Source organism: Lepisosteus oculatus, chromosome 23 (genome assembly GCF_040954835.1).
Source record: "Lepisosteus oculatus isolate fLepOcu1 chromosome 23, fLepOcu1.hap2, whole genome shotgun sequence".
NCBI classification, from domain to species: domain Eukaryota; kingdom Metazoa; phylum Chordata; class Actinopteri; order Semionotiformes; family Lepisosteidae; genus Lepisosteus; species Lepisosteus oculatus.
In genome coordinates this window covers 14,436,790-14,459,580 of record NC_090718.1, presented here as the reverse complement: position 1 = coordinate 14,459,580, position 22,791 = coordinate 14,436,790, and the positions used below count along the sequence as shown (strand labels likewise).

Sequence of the window (22,791 nt, the reverse complement as noted above, 5' to 3'; positions counted from 1 at the left end):
TTTTATGCAATTTATTTTTCCCTCTCGGCAACAACAATAACATTAATAAAAAAAATGAGTTTCTTTTCCAGATAAAAGTTATTAATCCTACAATGCTCTCTTCCGAATTTCCTTTTGTCTACAAAAGGTCAACCCTTCAATTATTAGAATGTCACCTCTGCATTTCAAAACATCCAGCACTGAATGATAATCAGTAGTGATTTAAAGGTTTGTGAGTATCAGAGGAAGCCATTACAGCGCCTTGGCTCACAGTTCTTCAGCAAAGACCTTTTGGTCTAACTTTTTATACAGTGCACATTGGGATCTGACTCATGAAAGCAATTCTTCCATCTCATTTAAATTAGAAAAATGGGAATTTTGCTTAAAAATATAAAAAAATAAACTGTCAGTTAAACCCCACTAATCTCAAATGCAAAAACATGATGATCACACAGTTGCTTGAGAATCATGTTTATGCAAAAACATATGCAATCAGTTACCTTCATTTCATGCTTTATACTGAGCCTTTTTGTTCACCCCAATGACTAGTCTGTATTCTTCTCCAAATGCAAAGTGTGTTGTATTTAAAGCAAGCGGATTTGAAAAGATTAGCTATCAAAAGTCTCAGGCAGTGGTCAAAAACGGGGAAAAACTGAACAGGCACAATAGGTCACTTTCATGTGAAATATGGAACATGTTTCACAGGCACATGAAGAGCCAGGTGGAAAATATCAAAAATGACAAATGTTTTTTTTATCGTGGATATCAAAAGTCTGCATACCCTTATTGAAATTCAAGCTGTTGTTGATGTAAAGGCTTAAATCAATACATCATGTCTGACATTTTTTCACCTTTAATAAGATCTTGTAATCAACAATATGTAAGTGAAAAACAAAATGGACCATTTTTAGAAAAATAATTAAAAATTTGAAAACTTTCAATGCCTTGGTTGCATAAGTGTGCACAGCCTTTATAAAGGCGGATGTAACTGTGTTCAGATTTAACCAACCACATTCCAAATCATGTACAAAGGTAAATTTGCCTTCACCTGACATCAATTCTGATTAGCCCTAAATAAAATCAGCTGTTCCTGTAGGATTTCCCCGAAGGTTTCTTGGTTGCTTAGTGCGGAGATAGCCATGGTCCACAAGGAACCAACAGAAGATCTATGGGATCTTATTATTAAAAGGTACAGATCAGGAGAGTAATATAAAAACTTCAAAGGCATTACATATATCATGGAACACTGTGAAGACCATGATTAAGAGGTGGAGGAAATATAGCATGACCAGGACATTACAAGGATCAAGACATCCCTCCAAAATTGATAACTAGGCAAAGAGAAAGCTCATCAGGGAAGCTACCAAGAGGCCAATGGCAGCCTTAAAGGAGCTGCAGGAATTTATGACAGTAACTGGCCACTTCCTGCATATTACAACCTTATTGCGTTGTATTCTCCACAAACCTGAGCTATGGGTTAGGATGGCAAGACGGAGGCTATTTCTCACAAAAAGGAACATCCAATCCCGTAAAAATGTTGCATTCAATCTTCCAAAACCATGAGAGAAAATGTCTTATGGTCTGATGGGACCAAGGTAGAAGTTTTTGGCCTTAATTCTAAAAGATATATGTTTGGCGCAAAGGCAACACAGCTCCTACTCAAAAAACACAGTACCTACTGTCAAGCATGGTGGTGACAGCATCATGATATGGCGCTGCTTCTCTTCAACAGGGACAGGGGCTCTGGTCAGGATAGAGGAGAAAATGAATAGCTCCGAATATCAAGTTCAAGAAGAATTTCACCTTTCAACAACAACGATCTGAAGTACACAACCAACCCAGCCAAGGAACTGCTTAAAAAAGGGAAGATCAATGTCCTGGAATGGCCCAGTCAGAGCCCAGACCTCAATCCTATAGAAAATCTGTGGACTGACCTAAAGAGGGCTGTGCACAAGAAACCCCCTCGCAATCTGACTGAGCTTGAACTCTTCTGCAAAGAAGAGTGGGATCCAACTGCAAAATCCTATCCAAACAGACTTACTGCTGTAATCAAAGCAAAAGGTGCTTCCACAAAGTATTAAAGGGTGTGCACAAATATGGAACCAAGGTATTGAAAGTTTATCTTCATATTTTTTTCTAAAAACGAATCCATTTGTTTTTCACTTAAATATTGATGGTTGCAAGATCTTGTTAAAGGTAAAAAAAGGCTGAAAATAAGACTAATCATGTAAGATCTTACAACAAAAGCTGAAATTTCAATAAGGGTGTGTAGACGTTCGATATCCACTGTATGTTTAAAACTGTAATTACATCAGATATGCAGTCCAACTCTTATGTTATTCTTTTAAATCTCTTTATTTAAGCTTAATTTCAAATTCTACAAAAACTGTTATATGCCTCAAGCTGCTGCTGGACTTGAAGAATCAGAATTTCAGTGTGGATGATTAAGAGAGGCTGTGTGCCTCAAGGTTGAGCAGAATTGAAATAAATGCTCTCTCCATTTCAAAAGGTTAGGGATGGCTTTGTTTTCTTGCTATGAATCTTCTGCTCTTTTAGGGGTTAAAGTGCAACTCTTTTATTCAATAAGAACTGTTTTTCCCCCTCACATTCAGGACTATCTGGCCAATTTTGCATATTGCAAAACAAAGTCACCACTGACTATGTTATCGGTTTGTTCTCAAAAAAACCCTGTGCAGTACAGTGTATATTTTAAATAAACAACCTTACGGTATACTTTATGCTTCCACCATCGTTCTTTCTCTTGTTCCGATTCATGCACTGCAATAACTACTCATGTGCACAGTCAATAGACTTGGCCAACACCTGAACAAGTATAGCACAAGCTCATGCATGAAATTCGCAATCAAGCACTGTGCCATCTCTCGCTGTGTATCACCACTACATCAGGGGCTGGCCTTTCATTCCTCAGTGTACCAATGGCAACTGTGATGTTGAGCATGTGTTGGCAGAGGACACAGAGTGGACAGGGCCACTGACAATCAAACAATGATAACAGGTCCCCTCCCTGCCCAGTAACCTAACTGGCTACCCACCTGACAAACTGCTGCCTTTAAATGTACAGCAGCTGTTACCATTAACTCATAACTCTGTGCTCTTTCTCCCGGCTGCCATAAGCACTCATCATGCACTACTGTATTTTATTGATATTTTGTGTTTGTGTCAGAGAAAATGCAACTTACTGGTGCAATGCGTAATTCAATTAAGATCAGATAAACATCACTGCATTTTCTTATCATCACTGACCTACACTGGCAACAATAAGTAGAGTATTAAAGATTTGGCTGCCTTTCCCTGCTGCAATATAGCCAGAAACAATCCCATCCAAGGAACATCCATTAATGATCGTTGGATCTGAATAAACAAAAGCGTTATCTGCTTTATCTTCCATTTCCATACACCTGTAAATTTGTTCCTTTAAGTGATTTTTTTAATCTAATTACAGGTTAGCAATTCACCCTTCACCAGATTAAAATCTGCTCTATTTTTGTGGCTATATCGAGTTTAGAGGCTAATTTCCAGAGTTGGCAATTAGCAAGATTATTTGTACTACTTTGCTGTTACGCACTTTGACATCCAATGGCAGGCACAGTTGATGTAAATTAAAAGGAATTGGCTGGCAATGGGCCACTCTGTGTTAACATTAAGTAGAAATATATACTGCATATAAAAAAAACTCTGAAGTGCTTCATAGTATATTTAATGTGGAGTTGAATGCAAATGACTTTGGTACAGCCAATTTAATGAACAGAGTGGACAAAAATTTCTATAAGAGTACAACCACTGCTCCTCACACAATGTTACAGTATTTATGACCTCTGGGGGTCTGCGCTTATTTCAAGGGTCAAAGTGGCCCTTTCCCACTGCCACGTCACCCTCTTCATTACGCTTTGTATGTCACAGCAGGACTTTTGCTAGATGTCCAACCTTTTTTTTTTCTTCCCAAGCACAGTGACCATCAGCAGAGAAGCAGGATAATAAAGTATCCAGCCTTAAGTACTAAAGTTCTTCATCTTTAAGTACTTTCACATACTATGGTGTTTCATAGACTGTACTGTATATCTCAGTCCTTCCCTCTGCTTATGCAAAATCCAGATGCTAGGACTCACACAAGTGCCATTAGACCGTTTACACATGCCCAAACAGGCTATTTTATGCTACTAGTTAACAAGGATGCAACACGCAGTAAATATAGAGCATCATTTCGTGTAATGAAGATAATAAGGATGAAAAAATCAGGTTTATGTCTTGTAGGCTGACAGGTATTCAGAAGAGATTTCTAAAGCATTGAACATTCCAACGCTGTCAAACTTTGCAAGTCATTAAGTTGCTATCCTTGGAAATCTTTTTTTTCCTCCACACTTGAGATTCAGTCAGGTGTAATCAAAACGTGTTCCAGCAGCAGAAAATGACAAACAACCTCAAGCATGAAAAATGAAGCCTATACGTTATGTGCCTGTGATACACACAGCAGATTTCATAGATCCTGGCAGCTATTTAGCAGTGAATTGCCATTCCTGACATGTTAATATAGACCAGTCAAAACCACAGGTCATGCCTGCAGTTCAAGTTTATTGTAATTATACTCATACTCACAGGTATATGGTATAATAAAATGCTAGTTAGCTAGCTCTCAGACGGTAAATACTACAAAGAAAACAATATAATTGTGTAAGTAAAGAAAAAGACAGACAACAGGCAATGTGCAAAACTGTTTAAGGCAAAAAAAACTTCTAAAGTGATTAAAAAATGTCTAAAGAAATAACAAAACAGACTGATTGGGCATACATTATAGTTCATTACAGACAAATTGTTACAAATATTTTTCTAAGAAAGTATGAGAGAAAGGTAACAGAACATTACACTTTATTGCAATGTCTTTCATTTCAGAGCCTTGTTAATATATTTTATTAATATGGCTCTGAAATACACATGAGAAAACACAAATTTCGTTTTCTAGCTGTTGATCCATACGTTAGGAAATTATGAAAAATCTAAATGTTAAAATTCTAAAAATGTCCGATTGAGAAATAAGGACTGCAGTAGTTTTCCATTACAAATCCACTTGTATTGTTGTACTTCAGTCATTTTCCACTTTCATTTTTGTCTCTCTGATGTTTGCTTTTCTATATGCCGATGGTAATCTGTCATCTCATACTGTATACAGCCTTGTGCTAAAGCTGCTGTCTGGTACTGGATCAACGACATGCTACAAAATGTCTTTTCATCTCATAAGCTCACCACCACAGAAACACAATTGGTCTTGCTGTTTTCCACCTTCTCCTCACAGGGCAACTCTTTGAAATTTAACATTCGAGAAGAGTCTCCTTTGGCAGACAGAGTTAATTAAAAACTACAGAATTAAAAATGTTCTGCCTTTGTCAGGGTCAGTGGCTATGCATTGCTGATGTCACTGACTCTCGCTGGATTATCTTTTATTATTATTCAATTAGAACATCTCATTGAGACACATTCCTCTGCAAAGGCACTCATCAGTATTCTTTACAAGATACAGTATAATAACAGAATTTTACATTATGTGGAGTTCTACTATACCCAATAATGCCACCTCCTATAGACGGTATTAAGCAACTATAATTCAAACTATTCCATTCAAGACCAACCTTGGCAATATTATTTTAAAATATTCTGCTTCTAGGTAAGATTATATCATGGCATTTTAAACTTAGACACTACGGCATCATTTAAAGCTCCAGATCAGAAAAATGAGAGTGATTTTGACAATGCCATCATTAGACATCAGTGAGGGTGATCTTGTCTGGCTCATTAAGTAAACAGAAGGAGGTAAATGCTGGACCATGATGTGCTTTTGAGAAGATGTGCAATACTATGGAGAAAACTCTTCAGCCCTCATAAGAGGCTGCGAAAATGTATTTAAAAAACAGCTTAGGCCATCACTCTGACAGCATTTTGCACAGTGCCTGGTCCAAAGATGCTTGGTGGGCATGTTGACTTTTAGCGTTTAATGCACCACTTGATACAGAAGGGCTCAGTTTGAACCCTGGATCCTGCTGTGAAGTTTCCTTTCAATCAGCACTCTTACCTCCAGGCAGTGGCTCACTCTGGTTCTGCTCACCTCAGTGATTCTCTTCAAGGCAGTAATGAGCCTCTCCCATCTGTAGCCAGAAGCTGCTGATTGCTCCCACAGCCCGTTAGTCAGCAAAAGGTCAGCAAAACTATTTATTGGCAGGAGGGAGTAGAGTGAGCAAACAGCAGGAGGGGCAGTTGAGGGGAGGGTAGTTTCTAAAAAGACAACCATGCATGCTGACCTGCATGCTTGTTCACAAACCCTCTGTGGTTGCACCTCCAATTATTCTGCCTCTCCAGCCACAAGAGATGCCGGAGAACCTCACATTCTTTACAAATTAAATCAGACTTCATGCTGTAAGAAGTATACTACTTCTGAAAGCAGTGGTAATACTAAAACTATGCCCTTTATTTTAGAAAAAATATTTCCTCAACAGGCAGAATCTTAGATTTAAAATAAAAGCCCAAGCAACAGCAAAGTTGCACTTTATGTTTTGGTATGTCTCGGCAAGAGATGAGGTTCTGTTCTCACTGCACCTTCAACATGCTGTTTTTATTTGTTCCATCTCCCTGCCAAACATAACCCCCTCCCCCCCATCTTTACACTTCTGTTTTATTTAAATGTACTTAGCTCTCTCCATTGGCTTCCTGTTAGGTACAGGGCAGACTTCAAAATTCTTTTACTTACTTATAAAGCTCTCAGAGGTCAGGCACCTGTCTATTTAATGGAGCTGATAAATGTATACAATCCAAGTCACCCACTTAGATCACAGAATGCAGGTCTTCTTATTCCACATATTAATAACAAAACAGTTGGAGGTACAGCCTTTGGTTACAGGGCCCCTGGTTTATGGAATAGTCTGTTAGCCTACATAGGGGATGCCGAGTCAATCTCAGTATGCAAATTCATACTGAAAACCTATTACTTCAGCCTAGCCTACTCACACCTTACATCATAGCTTGTTGCAACTACAGTATGGCTGCTGGTGCTGCTGTACATGCCATTGTGTGTCTCGGTGTTGGCCTGCCAGGTAGATACATCTGTTCTGACCAGACTATCCTATTCTCCCCACATGTCCAGATGGTGCCCGAGTTGGATGCTGCATCACTGCCAATGATCCAAGAGGGACATCACAAATACAGCAATCGTTTAGGAGGATTTGCTGGTCTACAGAGTTCTGCATGGAGTACTGGCACACAGAAGGACATGATGGAAGGTTTAATACTCCACACTTAGTACTTTTTTTAGAACTGTATAATGTTAGCATGCCCAGAGGGGTTGGGTTGACAGTTGACCTTGGAACCCTAGAGGTTTCTTTTCCTCCTTACAGAGAAGTTTTTGGTTCCACTCCTCCATTGTCTTCTGGCTTTTTCATGTCATGCATTGTCACACAGCTTTAAGTGCCTTGGGGCATCCTTGTTGTGAAAGACGCTATATAAAAATTAATTGATTTGAATTGAAATGTTATAACAGTCTACAATACAGTAGGGAGCTCCTGTTCTCAAGCCAATCAATGTCCAATTGAGTTAGCATGACTTTTGTTATAGGAGTCGTGAATCTAAATGGAGAAAAATGATACCAGAGCTGACTCGATAGTCTTATTTCTCAATGGAATCATTCTTGAAGCTCTTTAACAGCACAGGGCATCTTGTGGATCTCTCAACAGAGCAGAGGCAGGTGCAAATCAGCACTCTGTAAAAAATGAAAATACAATCTAGACAATCACCCGATGCTGACAGTTTGATTAAAGCTGCGTTATCCATATCCAGTACACCTCAAGGAAATGCACAATTTTTATGTCTGTTAAGTACTCTGCCAGAAATATGAAACTAAAAACAATGTTTCTACTTGTGAGACCTTGCCAACAGCACTCTCAACATGACCAAGGATAAGGAACATATGTCTCTGAAGCAGCCCCATGAACCACAGTAGAGCTATGCATGTTCAGACGTGGAAATTAAAGGATAATATTGCACAACTAAGTCACCACTAGCCACAGGTATAGCTTTGAACATTAGAGAATGGTCTTTGCTGTGCATAGCCTTGCCAAAGACATACCAAACTCACAACAAGCCTTAAGTTTTTTCCTAATCCAGAGATCATTGATATAAACTCATCTCAAACCAATGTGCACACTAGCCTGGACAGGCAGGGTCCATTCACTGATATGGCACCATCTATGCTTTCCATGCTTTGTTTTGCTGAAGACAAACAAGTAGTACTGTATACAGCTGCCCTGCTGTAGCCTCTTTCAGTATGTTAGCAGATACCTCAACAAGCATGGTATTAGACTAATCTTGATAAAACATGTTTCCTTTCAGCACCACCAAACAATCCACAGAAATTAAGCCTGCATTGATGTTGTTGAGTCACTTAGCAATACCCCAGTATTACAGTATAATTTAAGACATACTGTATTACTCTAACAGATCCCCTCTAAATGGCAGTGTATCACAGAAATCTGCACTTAAACCCGTCCCTTTTTAAAGGAGCCTAGATGGCAAACAGACCAACCTGATGTTATAATCACTTCCCAATCCAATGTTACTCTAAATCAAGGCACACACAGTTCCCCCTTTAACCCAAAAGTAATGGTGGAAATCTCCTCACTCAGTTGAATCTCTTTGAACAGTCTGCTTAATGCCATCGCCTTTCTTACCAGCAGGATTACACGGCTACGATCGAGGCTGTTACTTAGAATACCCTATGGAATGCCTAACCTTCCTCCCTTACTTTCACATACCAAATTTGGATGCCCTGTTACAGTTACGCATTTAACTTATTAAAACCATGCAACTATATAGTAATAGTCAGTTTAAATCTAGTAAATCTGGGTGGCATTAAAACCCCAAATAATCTGATGACAAGCATATATACTACACCTGTGAACCAGTGTTACAAACAGACCCCTGAGAGGGATTGCAGCTTGCAGAGTCAGCAGGGCCGCCAAAGCAACATCTGAAATGTTTTTTAGGTATAGTTTCTAATAGTATTAAGTAATCATGACTGTCATTGTGTGGAACATCTCTACGTGTGCAAATGTGAGATTATTGGGTAAAGCCCAAGGGAGCAGGCTGATCACACACACAAAAGTTGCGAGTCTGTCGTTAGACCAGAGCGAGTGTGTGAAAAAGAATAGTCTAGAATTAGTAGACCTGAGAGGTACTGGTAGCCATAAAGCTTTGTAAAGTCTCTACTTTTGATATGTGCTTGTATCAGAATAACTGGCATAAGGAGTGTGCACTCTCCCACCGAGTATGTACACGAAGAGTGAATGGTTTTCTTCTGTTTTCCCTAGCTGTCTTGCTTGTTTGAACCCACACACTAAAGCCAGGAACTCTCCGGGATCTTCACATACCTGTACTGAGTGGTTTCATATGCAAAGGTCCCCATTAGCCAGCCATCTGGAGGCTGTGATCATGCACTCTACGTTAAAAAAAATCATACATCATGCTTTGCAAATCTGTCTGTGCAAATTTATTCTGAAACATCAAAACATCAAACCTTTTGTGCTGACTCACATACAACAGATTACATCTTCTAAAGCTTGAAAAACAATTCTGTGCAATGAGTCTTACGGCACAGGGGACCATAGTCCCTGAGGCTCTCATAACATGGGAGCACGAGTCTCAGCACATATTAAAATACATTTGCTCCACAACAATGACTACACACTAGACCTTGATGGATTTACTTGGATGAAACAATAATTGCTTTTAAAATAAACTTCATGTAAACTTGTACATGAATCTATATCAGGAAATGGATCTTAATGGCTCCCTATCATCTGTCACCAAAGCTTAACACAGGAAAATGGTTTTGTGCAAAACACAGATTTTAAATTATGGCAGGCCAAACCAGAAATTCACTTCAGTTTGTCTCTCTTGCTTTCAAAAGTACTGTTTGCTTTAACATCCTAATTTAAAAGAGAATGTTACTAACATAATTACAATGGAAAGCACCAATGCAAGGCATTCTATTGGAGAGGCAGCCAAATGATATTCAATCTATAACTGACGTATAATGCAGCCATATCCAAGGAAGGTCAATCTAAAAAGCTGAGGCAGTTGTGATTTCATCAATCACCTACAAATACCTGCTATTTTTAGTGGTTTCCTTCAACAAGCTTATAGGCAAGCTCTTCCTTTCTCAGAAGTCATTCTTCTTGTTGTGTTTCAGTTTCTGGTTTACATTATCTTTACTGCCATGTGGACACCACTATAAGACAAGAAGTCACTGCAACAAAAGAGTGAATTAGAAATCTCTTGCTTCTGCCAACAGCTCTAAAACAAACATCATACTGTGTAAGAATGTACTTTCGCCTGAAGGTTTCAAATGCGATACGCTTATGCATCACCATAACTCAATGCCGCAAATGCTAACAGTCTATTTTTCTCTTTGGAACTTGCCAGTCAAGGTCTCCCAGAGTCTATTTATTTTAAGCAAAGTCGAGGAGATGTAACAATCCCACTAAATTTTCACCACCCAGAAATGTAAGGTGAAGACACCTTATCTCTCAAGGCAGAGCTGCAGCGTCTTTCACAAGGCTAGGAGTTCCTTCACAAGCGCAGGCTTCACACACATTCCCTTCTCATTACTTCCTCTCTGTGTTCTAATGCCCTGTCGGCTTACACGCCTTTGAAGCTAAGCCATTGTATCTCAGCAGAGGGCTACAGGAAATCATATCAAAATCTGATTCATTATGGCATTATAAAAAAGGTCTTATTCGCTGACAAGGGGCCAGTAATGAAAAAACTGAAAGGCTTATTGGAAGACTATATTTGCAGAGCTATAGGGGAGCTTTAAGACATTATTATTTTATAACCTCCTGCTTCTGCACAATGGACCTGGACAATGCCTTCCAAGCTGAAAGTGGTAAGAAATATTTTTCTTTGAAAGCCAGAGGATGTCTCACAGCATGAAACATCCTCTAAAACAAGCTGGGCTGACAGGCCCTGCCAGCATCAATTTTCAGCATTTATCATCAAGATAAAATTTTGTTTTCCTTGTGCTCTTTTCAGCAAGAAATTACCTGTTCATGGAGTTCCACTGCTGCTTTGAAGATAAAATTGAATCTACAGGTAATAGGCATGCACACAAGACAAACATTACGATGTTTATCACTGTTAAACACTATGCTCTTTATTCATATCTTAATCCTTATTTCCCCACTAGTCTCTTTTACTTCACTGCAAATATGCAGCTATAAGATGGATATCACCCTATAGAATGGGACCCACTTTGACATCTGATTCACGTCAGGGCTGTGAAGATTAAAGATCTCTCCGAGCCCATTGTTTCTCATTTCACCTCTGACGGCCACGACCACTAATCTCTCCGTCTGTGTTCTCAAAGACAGTTTTCCGAACTCATACATCAGAAAGACCACCGAAACCAAAATTATTCTGCAGCTACGATCACACATTCTCCCTTCTCTTAACGACAGACTACTGTTCTTTTAAATTTTCTCCATTCATTGGAGGTTTCATTTCACACCTCTCTACACCTATCCTCACTTCACACCTCCTGATTGGCCTCTTTCTGTCCTCTGTTCCCGCCTCTCGCTCCTCCTCTCTCCCAGCCTGTGTTCTCCTTTGCCTACTGCCTTGTCTTTCTCACCCCTGAAGAAGGCTCCACGGCCGAAACGTTGTGCTCTTTCTTCTTTTTTTCAGCATGGAATAAACTTATTACTTGTTCCTTTGCTATCTTGATAATGACTTATATTAATGACAAGTGTATTATCTGCTAGGTGAAGTGCCTTTGTTGGGTGATTAGTGTTGGGGTAATTCAAGGATGCATTGAGTATTGTCTTACTTCTACTAAATAAGATGCATAATTCAAGCAACCACTATTCGTGGGATTGCACATTCAGACCTTGCTGCATCACAGAACTGACCAAAGCAAGGATCTGTCATTTCCAATTGGAGGTGTCAGTGGAGAGGAGACACAATGAAGGTGGCAGATACAAATCTCAACATTCCCCATCTCCCAAACAGATGGAGCCATTTCAAGGTGTGGCTGTGAGCTTAATTGTTTTGCATCAAAAGATCCTGTTGCCTTTCACAATGCCTCTAATTAAGCTTGTTAGGTTAATTAAGATCATAAAGACAGAAGAGCTAAGCCCTCTGTCAGTATGATGCATTCGTATAACACACCTTTCGAGGCTTTCACTTTACCAGGCAAGTATAAAATGCCATCAGGACACACATCTGGAAATCATTACTCAGGATCATTTCTTTCGAACACCATAGAAAGAATGTTCTACAAACAGAAATCAAACCCTGATGAGCATGGAAACTAAAGTCCCCTTAAGTTCTTAAGTCGTTCTGCAAAGCAAGTAAAATACATGAGCAGTCCAACAATTCTGTGATTTTCTGAAGTCATTGCTAATCTAGATGATATATCTGCCTTGAGTGCCCTTCAGAAGAAAGTGGCTTGATTCCTGCACCCTAGAATAACAACTCATGAGGAATGACAAACACCCAAGATGAAAGCGTCATGGAACAAAATTGTGGCTTAACCCACCTGGCTGAGGGCTGGCCTCCCGGCCATAGGACAAGGAGACCAGGACCCCCAAAAGAAACAAGTGGGACCCCAAACCACGAATGCAGAATTATAAAGCATGGAGGAGGCGGTGAGAAGAATTTGTGGTTTCAACTGTGGGTCAGCACAGAGGTTGGATAGCAGCTGGGGGAGTGTTTGTACGCAGGAGGCAGCCTTGAGTTGGAATAAACGTCCACAAAAGCTCCGGATTTGGAAGAACATGTAAACAGGAAAGGAAGTCACTGGTATTATTAAATTGACTAAAAATGGCAACAGCAACGTCTTGGCCTTCTATAACCATTGAATTTGATAAGAGTCTCCTCGGCAAACGGAGTGAGTGTGTAATGCTAAGGCTCATAAACCTGATGACGTAAGCTCTTGGTATCCGAGACAGAGTTAACTATAATGGACTAACGCAGGGGGTGGGCAAATTTTTTTGTACCAAGGGCCACATAAAATTTTGAAACTGTATAGTGGACCACTTCAGGCTGCTGTTACAGATGCCCTGCCTATGCCCTGTATAAGTTTAGACTCCAACATAGGCTTATTAGTTCAAGGTTAAGGATAACCCGAGAGAAAAAAAATGTATATGAAAAAAATAAACATTGAATAAAACTTGACATTCAACTCACGAGCCAAGTCTTCATCGATTGCCTCGATCTGACGGGTAACTGTTCTGCTGGATAAACTTATTTTCTCAAATTTGTTCTTGATCTCTGGACAAATACCTACGGTTTCGATCATACACGCCTTCAAAAGCTCCCCTTCAGAGAGTGGCTTGCTTTGTTTAGCAGTTTTAGATGCAGGCAGGTAGCTTGCCTTTGTGCTGGCCTCTTGGATGGTAGAATGGCGGAGAAATACATTTCTCTGAGCCTGTAAACTAGCGGCTAGTTTGGAAGCTCTGTTAGCCCACCCCTCGCATGACAGATTGCTAGCATAGTTAGCATGTTTGGTAGAGAAATGCCAACTGAGATTGTATTCTTTGAACACTGTGACACTTTCCTTACAAATTAAACATATAGCCTTTGTTCCAACTTCTGTGAGAAGTATTTTGCAGTCCGTTCTTTGTTGAACACTCTGCATTCACTGTCAACTTTCTGCTTCTTCAATCCACTCCTGTTGGCGCAGGTTCCCTCACAGTACCTGAGGGACCAGAGCACCACAGTGGGTCACAGATGGACCCACTCTTACTGGTGAATAAAATTGGTAAAGCAGGTGTTCCCAAACTTTTTGGGTCTATGCCTCCATTGACCTGTCAAATGTCTCCCCTCTGTCCAAAATAAGTTTTATGGCAGTGCGATATTTTACAAAAGATTATAAATTTGATCCGATTTTTATTAATCATTTTCCATACCTATTGGCTTGATCAAAATAGTAAAAATACTTGACAACACATGTTATTGAAATTATGTGAATGTGCAAACAATTTAAAAAAATAAAAAATAGTCAACATCTTTATAAAATGAGTAAATAAAAATGTAAAAATCTAACATCAATATTTTTTAAAAAAGGGGTGAAATAAACAAAAATACATTGTGTGCCTCTCAATGGGTAAGAGAGCTTGTTTAATAAATTATGTTAACATAATTCACCAAAAACACTGGGTAGTATTTTTGAAATGGCAACGTGCATCTCTTTCTCAACATTGACTCTTGATCTGTAATTGATTCGATAACCGCAAGTGCAGAAAACCCAGCCTCACAAAGGCAGGAAATTGCAAAGGGAAGCAGAAATCACAGAGCTCTGTTCCTTATTTCTTGGTACTTCAACAGTATGAGGTGTTTTGCATTATGCTACTCGGTACGCTACTTTGTATGATGAAAAAAGAACTTTCCTGGGGACTGTAGCTTGGTTAGAAAGAGCAGCTTTCTGTACATTCATTAAACGTGTGCGAAAATACGCAAGAGGCTTACTTATCAAACTACTGTGAACAGTTTCCAAATGACGTTTCAATTTACTGAGGAGCATGCTATCAGCAGCCAACACTTTGAGGCAGACAACACACTGGAGGACATTCTTCAGTGTCCACAATTGAGCACGTGAAACAAATTCAAGAAGCTGTCGTCATACTTTCTGTATTGGCGTTCGGATTTCTCTTGAGAACTAGGCTCCATGTCCTTCACATTTTTTACTCATATTTAAATACCTCTCAATTGTGATTGTGTAATAAAACTCACAAAATGACCACTCATAGAAACATGAAACACCGAAGCCACGGTCAACTGGTACACTGCCGACTCTTGCCTAGTGTCATGTGACAATCTAGCTAGGTAGAGCGCGACTCATGCATACAAAACAGCAGGTTTTGCTCGTGATTAAATTTTTCTTTGACTGGCGATGCCTTATACCTCTGACTTACAATGGCGCCTCCCATAGGCATTGGACAGAAACACGAATGAGACAGGGACACAAGACACGGGACAACTGCTGACTGGGATGGAGGTAGGACGCGGGACAGACCCGGAGCTGAAGGAATGGCCACAGTTACAGCAGAGAAAGAAACCCGGGGCTGAACTGAATGCCAGGGATAGGGACACAAGACAACCGCTGACTGGACCAGAGGTAGGACGCCGGACAGACCCGGAGCTGAGGGGATGGCCGCAGTAGCAGCGGAGACAAGAAGCCGGGGCTGAATGGAAGGACATGGACACGAGACACAGGACAACTGCTGACTGGGCCAAAGGTAGGACGCCGGACAGACCCGGGGAGAGGAATGGATTGTCAGGAGCGATTGCTAATTACTGACAGCTGAGACTAATTGAGCTTCGTTGTCATCCCTCCCGAACTTTTGTTCTAAACTCCATTTATATGAACAGATTCCAACTACTTCAGTTGTGACCAAAATAAGCTGGGCGAGTCTAGTTCAAACTGAACTCCAATAATAAGCATGCATAAAATGCGTCACAGAAAACTGTAGTCTGTACTAGCAAACTTTGATACTACTCTGGTTTCAAGAGTACAGCCTGAAAAAAAGTCGCCTAGTACCTGTTCCTGATGCATATAGCTCCATTGAACTTTCTAAGTTATAAACATCTGCAATATTATGTCACACTGTCAAAGGTTATTGAGTTTAGCAATTGCGTAGTAGCTCCACATCATTAATAGCTATCTAATGTAACAGAGAAAGTGGTTTCCGAGGAGTTGTGGCAGTAGAAAATACCTTGGCCTGAATTTACAATTGCCTTGAAAATGTCCCGGTTTTCTTCTAGTAAGGCATCTGCAGCTCAGGACCAACTTCCCTATGTGAAAACCTTTGCTTTCTTGATTTAAGATGGTCAAGGTATTTCTCGTTTATCCTTTTTTTTATTCTATAGACATGAACAGCAATAAGACATGCTTCAAGGGATCACCCCTGACACTGACAAAGTAAAAAAAGAAAAAAACACAAGGATCACACAATATGAGTGATATTGCCAGCAAGCCCATATGACTGGGGTTCAGAGCTTGCAGGTTTCTATTCAAACGCTGCTTGAGCAAATTAGGTTCAGGTGTGTTTGGTTAATGGGCGCCACATGTCTGCCCGACTGTGCCACATGTGCCAAGAAGATCATGGGTCTCCCAGGCTAATGGAAAGCAAGAGCTGTCCTATTTATGCCTCCTCTACAAGCCTGTTGCTCCTCTTTTCCACTCACTCATTTGATTTCTTTGCCGTGGGTGAAAAAAAACAGATCAGTAGCTCTCGTAAGACAAAAGAAGCAAAAAAATCTACATGTAGAACTCCCCTTTGGATAAGGCGGGGTTGAAGTAAAACGTACTTAAGGAAATTCTCTATAAAAATAGCTGAAATAGTTTGTTTTATCACGTACAATATGCTTTTAATATCACAGTCACAGTAGAAATGCTGCAGTGTATGAATGTCTACAAACACAGACACCTGTATCACAGAAAACTGTCAGGTGGAGGTGTGATAAGTTTCACTGCTGTTATTGCTTAAGTGTTGTTGTTTACATATGTGTATGTTTATGTGTGAGAAACGTAGCAATATTTAAGTGTAATTTCATGGAAAAGCAGCACAATGCGATTTCTTATAGCATGAATGAATCCCAGAGAAATCTGAAGACAAATGCAAAACAATATTGAAAGCCACCTTGCAGAAAACAAGCGATTAGCACAGCGGAGAGCAATCAGAACAGCAGATCTCAGTCTATAGATCCCTGTCCCGTCAATGACAGACTGCGAGCACCAGCAGGCAGAATGACCAGCAGTCCACAGGGAGAACGGCCAAGAGGATCTGGAACAAAAAGGCTGAGCTTCCATTGAACAAAAGGGTGTCCTCAGCATGCTACCTGCACAATACAACATCATCTGGTCTATCTGCCCTAACAAGCACCAGACTCAATTTCTCCGTAATTCTCTGTAGCCCAATTTAATCCTTGATTGAAGACTCAACATGCTGCCTGACGGTACAGCTTAATGAGAATTTTTCAGCAGCCTCAAATGTTGTTTTAATTTGACTGTCTCCGATTCTTACAGACAAAGTGGGCGGCAGTCCCACTTGCTTCACTTGATAAAAAATAAAACCCACACCTAACTTAGCTAACAGTCTGAACCCCAGGCTATGTACTGACCACAAGACCTGTTTGCACAATGATGCCGTACTAATGTTCATCAGTGACACTGCCCTTTGCTCAATAACTGCTCTGAGACACTTAATGACTGGCTCATCTTAAGAGGCAGAATAGGAGGTTTTCTAAAAAAGAACCAACAATAGATGTTTATGCAATTAGTAATATTACATATTTTAGGTTATTAATGATTGATAAGTGGTCATTAGTATAACTGTCTGCTTGTTTACTACATAAAGTATGTTATACAGTATTATGCATATGAACAGTATAAACCTGGTTTTATAACTGTCGAGAGACACAGAGGTGATTCATCATTTTAAAAGTATTGAACAGAAATGCAATTTAGATTCCCATTAAGGCTGTGCAAGACTTTATTGGTGTTCAGAGGAAGACCTTGTCTTTTTCTTAAATTAACATTTTCAGTCATAATCTGATCCATTCATGCTGAATAAAACTGATTTAATTTTTTTTGTGTAAAATAATATAATCTGCTTCTTCTACAGCTAGAATGCACCTAGATAAATGTTAAACATTTACATAGCTAACAATTATAAGCATTACTGGAGACCTTTATTAAAAATTGATATTTTTCAGAAAACCTCATTTTAATTTACTATATGCCCACTCTCTCTAACTCCTAGGATATCAAGCAGTTTTTATTGCATTTCTCCCAGGATCTTGGGAAAGATAATGAAGAAACTTGAGTCTAAGATTCTCTGCTCATTTCCATTCCCTATCTGCAGGAAAATCCACATACAGTAATATCCAAACTTATAACCCAGATATTTTGTTCAACTTCAAAATATGTAAATCTATTACTACTCAAACTCACAAACTGTGTCACGACTGAAGTCCCCCCCCCCCTTCACTTCGGACTTGATTTTGTGCACCTGTGCCCTGTTCCAGCCTGTTCCCAGTCCTCCTTAAAAGCCAGGCGCTGACGTTCATCCGGGTTCTGCATCTGATCTCCGTATCATGCGAGTCCGGGACCTGGAAGCGCCTGGTCCCATTAAGGTTTTATTCTCTGTTCCCGTTCCCCCCCTGCCGGTTCCGACCTGGTTCCAGTTATCTCCCGTTTGGGATGGACCGCCCGGTTTTGGACTTTTGCTCTCGTTCGGATTCCCCCTTGGATTTTCTCCCGGATTGTTTGCCTCGGCCACACCTCCCCCGAACACCAGCGCACCAAGGACACGCCCCCTGTCTTCATCCCCGTTTTCTGCATGGCTTTTTCCCCCCCATGTTTCTCACTCACCCCTGGATTGTGCCGTCCCCATAGGGTCTGGAAGAACTGTTCCGCTACACTGTGCCTCATTGTTGTATACAATCACATGATTAATAGTAGGACTGATATCAACACTGATTAGGATGGACTCCTTCAGGGACATCTTACTGTGTCAAAACAGTAAGTTGCTGTCACTACAATGAGTCTTAATACCTATCAAATAAGCAACCACTTTCTTTCAGACACACCCATTCTGTCTGGAGGTTGACCATAACAGGCAATCATTCTGACATCTGAAACTAACCCCGAGTTCTAGGGTCAGGAAGACAAACTAAGCTAAAAGTGAACAACCTCTTCAACCACTTGCAAACACAGAGCTATTAAGTTCCCTGCTCTTGCAGTAAAGTAACAGCCTGTTTATAGGGGCTGCCTGCTGGCACCAAGCTCAGAGAAATACACAATTTCATTCCCTTTGGCCGCAAGACAAATTATAGTAGATGCTAAAAACAACATTAGAAAAATGCATAATTGGTCTCTTATGTATATCATCCAGCTAATACAATTTATGTGCAAATACAGCTTTGCAGAATTTCACACACAGTAGTCTAATATTCAGCACATCTGCAAAAAACAAGCTTGTAACTCAATCAGCTGTACTCACTCTCAGGCCCTGCATGTGCTCAGATGTTACATGTGTACAAAGCAATGTGTAGGTAAAACAGACACGACTGTCTTTGTTAATGTGCTTTCATTAGTTCTCCAAACTAACGATGAAACGTCTACAATTAACTGATTCCCCAATGCATTTCACTTGTTTCAACCAAGAAAGTAAAAAGTCATACTTTGTTCCGAGTTGTGAGATCATAAATACTTTAAACACAATACAGTTTTGTGATGCTGCAGTGTAGACTGATTTGTGCATTTATTTTTTTAAATTTAATAAAAGCCCACTTCCACACACACACACAGACAGTATGTTTTACTTACAATACATGTTATTTACATTTAGTTATAAAATTAGATTTCTAGAGTTATAGAGTTTGGTGATTAATTTACATCAGTGCCTCTCAGCTCTGGTCCTAAAGAATGCCTATCTTTCTTGTTTTTATTCAAGCTGATCAATTACTGAGGCTAATTGATCCCTTCAATTGAACATCTTGCTTGATTAGACTTTAACCTGTTTCTGCACTCAATCTTTGGTTTCAAGTATACTGAAGTGGGGCATGTAAATATTACACATACCCAGCATTGCAATATTACTACTTAACCACATTGTGGAAGGTGTTGCTCGGGTTTGTTAATTTACCCTTCAACAAAAGTTACGCTAAGATGCAATAAAGCTGACTTTACTTTAGCAGCTGCAGACTCTTAACACTACATAACAAAAGATAAACCAACACCCATAAATATACCATAAACAGGATAAGGCAGGATACAGGACAGTGTCTGCTGCATATCAGAACCAGGACAGAACAAGCACTCAGATGGTGAAAAAAACTTATTTCTGACCCTATATAAATGTGTGGAACCCCTTGCAATGTTTCTGTTCCACAGGGCAGACCCAGCGTGCATTGCTGTCCTTATTGAGCTCAATAATACTGAATCTACACAAAACTGTGTCCTGATTCCTTGATGAAGAATTTCCCACGCTTAGGTATGTTGATGCAAATAAACTTAGCAAACAGGACTTTGTTCTCTACTCACCTTGCTTATTATGCAACTGCTGTTATTATTTGGAAACAGACTTTAACTGGTGATCAGTTAATGTTGTCCATACTACCCAAAAAAAAGTAACCACTGATCTACAGAGGCCCTGGTACATTCAACACACCTGAATCAATGTATAGTAAACCCCAGACATCGGTTAAGAGTAAATGGTAATTACTAGCCTCATCCAAACTCCAATTTCAGAAAAAAGATTAAGAGCTGGAATGAAAAAAAAAAGAAGACATTAGTCCTCCAGTACCAGTACTGAGAAACCCTCTTACAGGAGCACCTAGAGCACTGAGAAATGCAAGGGGGTGACTGACACTAAAATTGATTAAATCTTCCTATAATTATGCCTGTATGATATACTTTTGTATGGTGATCTGCACCTTTGAAATGTACAGAGAAGGCTATTGTAATCACCTTTTGTGTTCTTAAGAAAATAATTGTGTAACTCATCCAAAACACAAGAGAGACCACAGAAAAAAAATGGGGATGTTTTATTAAATTAATTCTAAAAGCAGGTATTATCTTGTAAATCAGAGCACAGCCAAAACTAATAACACTGTCTTTCCTGCGAACAGTAAACTACACCCACACTGAATGGAATTCTCCACAACTCAAACTCTGTATAGGTCATAATCTCACAACATTGTCAGAGTCACATTAATGGATGCCTACATCCACCTGCATCTAATTTTCTCTGCATGTTTTTTTAACATAAGCCTCACCAAAAGTTATGGATCTATTATCGGTGAGTGGGACAGCTTCTGACTTGATTGTGACCTGCTATACAATGGACACTTAGAGGGGGGTCATAGCAGAGGACAATTTCCTGTTGTTCCCAGCAGCTGCACAACTGACACTAGTCAAACTGCAGTAAGTGTGTTAGGGTATTGTTATCCAGCCTTCAATCACCTCTGAACGCTGATGAACCAGGATTTAATGACATTCATTAACTGTGATCACAGGATTCTAGAGGATTGGGCTATTGTTACAAGCCAGCTCGTGTCCCTGAAGCTCACGGGCAACCCCAGCTTCACAGCTAATTATAGCATCACTCTCCAGGCCACTACACCAAAAGGCAGGCACTACTGCCTCGAGAGAATTCAATGCTATCCACATTACATTGTACCTACTTAAGTAGGTATTGTACTTACAAGAATCTGAGGTCGGGCACCTGTCTGTCTATCTATTGGAACTTATTCATGTTTACCATCCAAGTCACCTGCTTAGATCACAGAACACAGGTCTCCTTCATCTTCCACACATTAATAAAAAAACAGTTGGCAGTAAAGCCTTTAGTTACAGGGCCCCTAGCTTATGGAACAGTCTCCCACCACATATTTGGGATGCCGAGTCAATCTCAGCATTCAGTGTGGATTTGAAGACCTATTACTTCAGCCTAGCCTACTCACACCTTACATCATAGCCTGTTGCAACCATGGCTGCTGGTGCTGCTGTACCTGCTAATGTGTCTCTGTGTTGGCCCACTGGATGGCGCATCCGAATTGGGCTGCCATCTGCCATGGATCCAAGAGGGACACCGTGGATATACTGTAGCTATCGTTTAGGAGGAATTTACAAAGATCTGCATGGAGTACTAACACACAGAAGACATGATGGATGGATTAATACCCTCATCATTTCCTTTTTTAAATTATATAATGTTAGCATGCCCAAAGGGGTCGGGCTACCAGTAGACCTTGGACCCCTAGAGGTTTTTTCTCTCCTTACTATGGAGTTTTTGGTTCCTCTCCTCCATTGTCTTCTGGTCTTCTGTTCTGTATTGACAAAATGTATCGTCAGCTGTACTGTTAAGAGCCTTGGGGCAACCTTGTTGTGAAAGGTGCTATATAAAAATAAATTGAATTGAATTCCAATATGATCACCTTCAAGAACTGGCTCAGTATGAATATACAACAGCACCTAAAACAGCATCTTGGCCACAGCATTCAATCAGTACCCTGCTCAACAGCACATCATGTTGCTGCTCTACATGCAGACTAATCCGTGTTTTTTAATAACCTTTCACTTTAGGTTGGCCTCTACTGCAAACAAACCCATTTCAGTAGCACCTGTTGAAAAAACACCATGCAAAGAGCCCGGCAACCCATCAGTCCAGACAAACTGTTGCTAAAAGACACACGTTACAACTGAAAAACACAATACAGCAACTTCATCCAGGTTGTAACAGGTAATTGATGTGGGGAGCTGCCATGACAATTACTCCTCTCTGTTGCAGCAGGCAGGGCTTTTACGGTAGCACCTAGAATCACTCTACCAGGAGGGAAGCAGCATTCAGAACCGGAAATAAAAAAAGGAGATAATGTCTCTGGGCACATTAACCCATCTCAGTCTAGTGACTCAGTTGTATCTACTCAATATCAGCACTTCATTGATGTTGCACTCAAGTTCCCAACAACTCTGGGCACAAATGTTCTCCCTTTGTGAGAAGTGAAACAAAGGTCTCCTGTTCTCAAGCTACAGTATTTATTACCATGACTTATGTGATAATATTAATGTGCCCTAAATTACAACCACTGCTCTCTGCAAATAAAAATGGCCTGATATAACTGCTGTCCTGTGAACTGCTGTTCACATTCAGTAAGAGGACATGAGGGTGGCTGCTCATTTGTTCTGAATATTGTAGCAATTGCTTTTACTTCAATATAAAAACATAACATTAAGAGCTCCAGAACGTT

General features: G+C 40.1%; 1 protein-coding gene across 4 annotated transcripts in view; it reads right to left on the bottom strand.

Annotated features, from left to right (window-relative positions):
* Positions 1-22,791, bottom strand: part of grik4 (glutamate receptor, ionotropic, kainate 4) — a 312,974-nt gene that overhangs the window by 260,921 nt on the left and 29,262 nt on the right. The gene's annotated exons all lie outside the window — the stretch shown is intronic.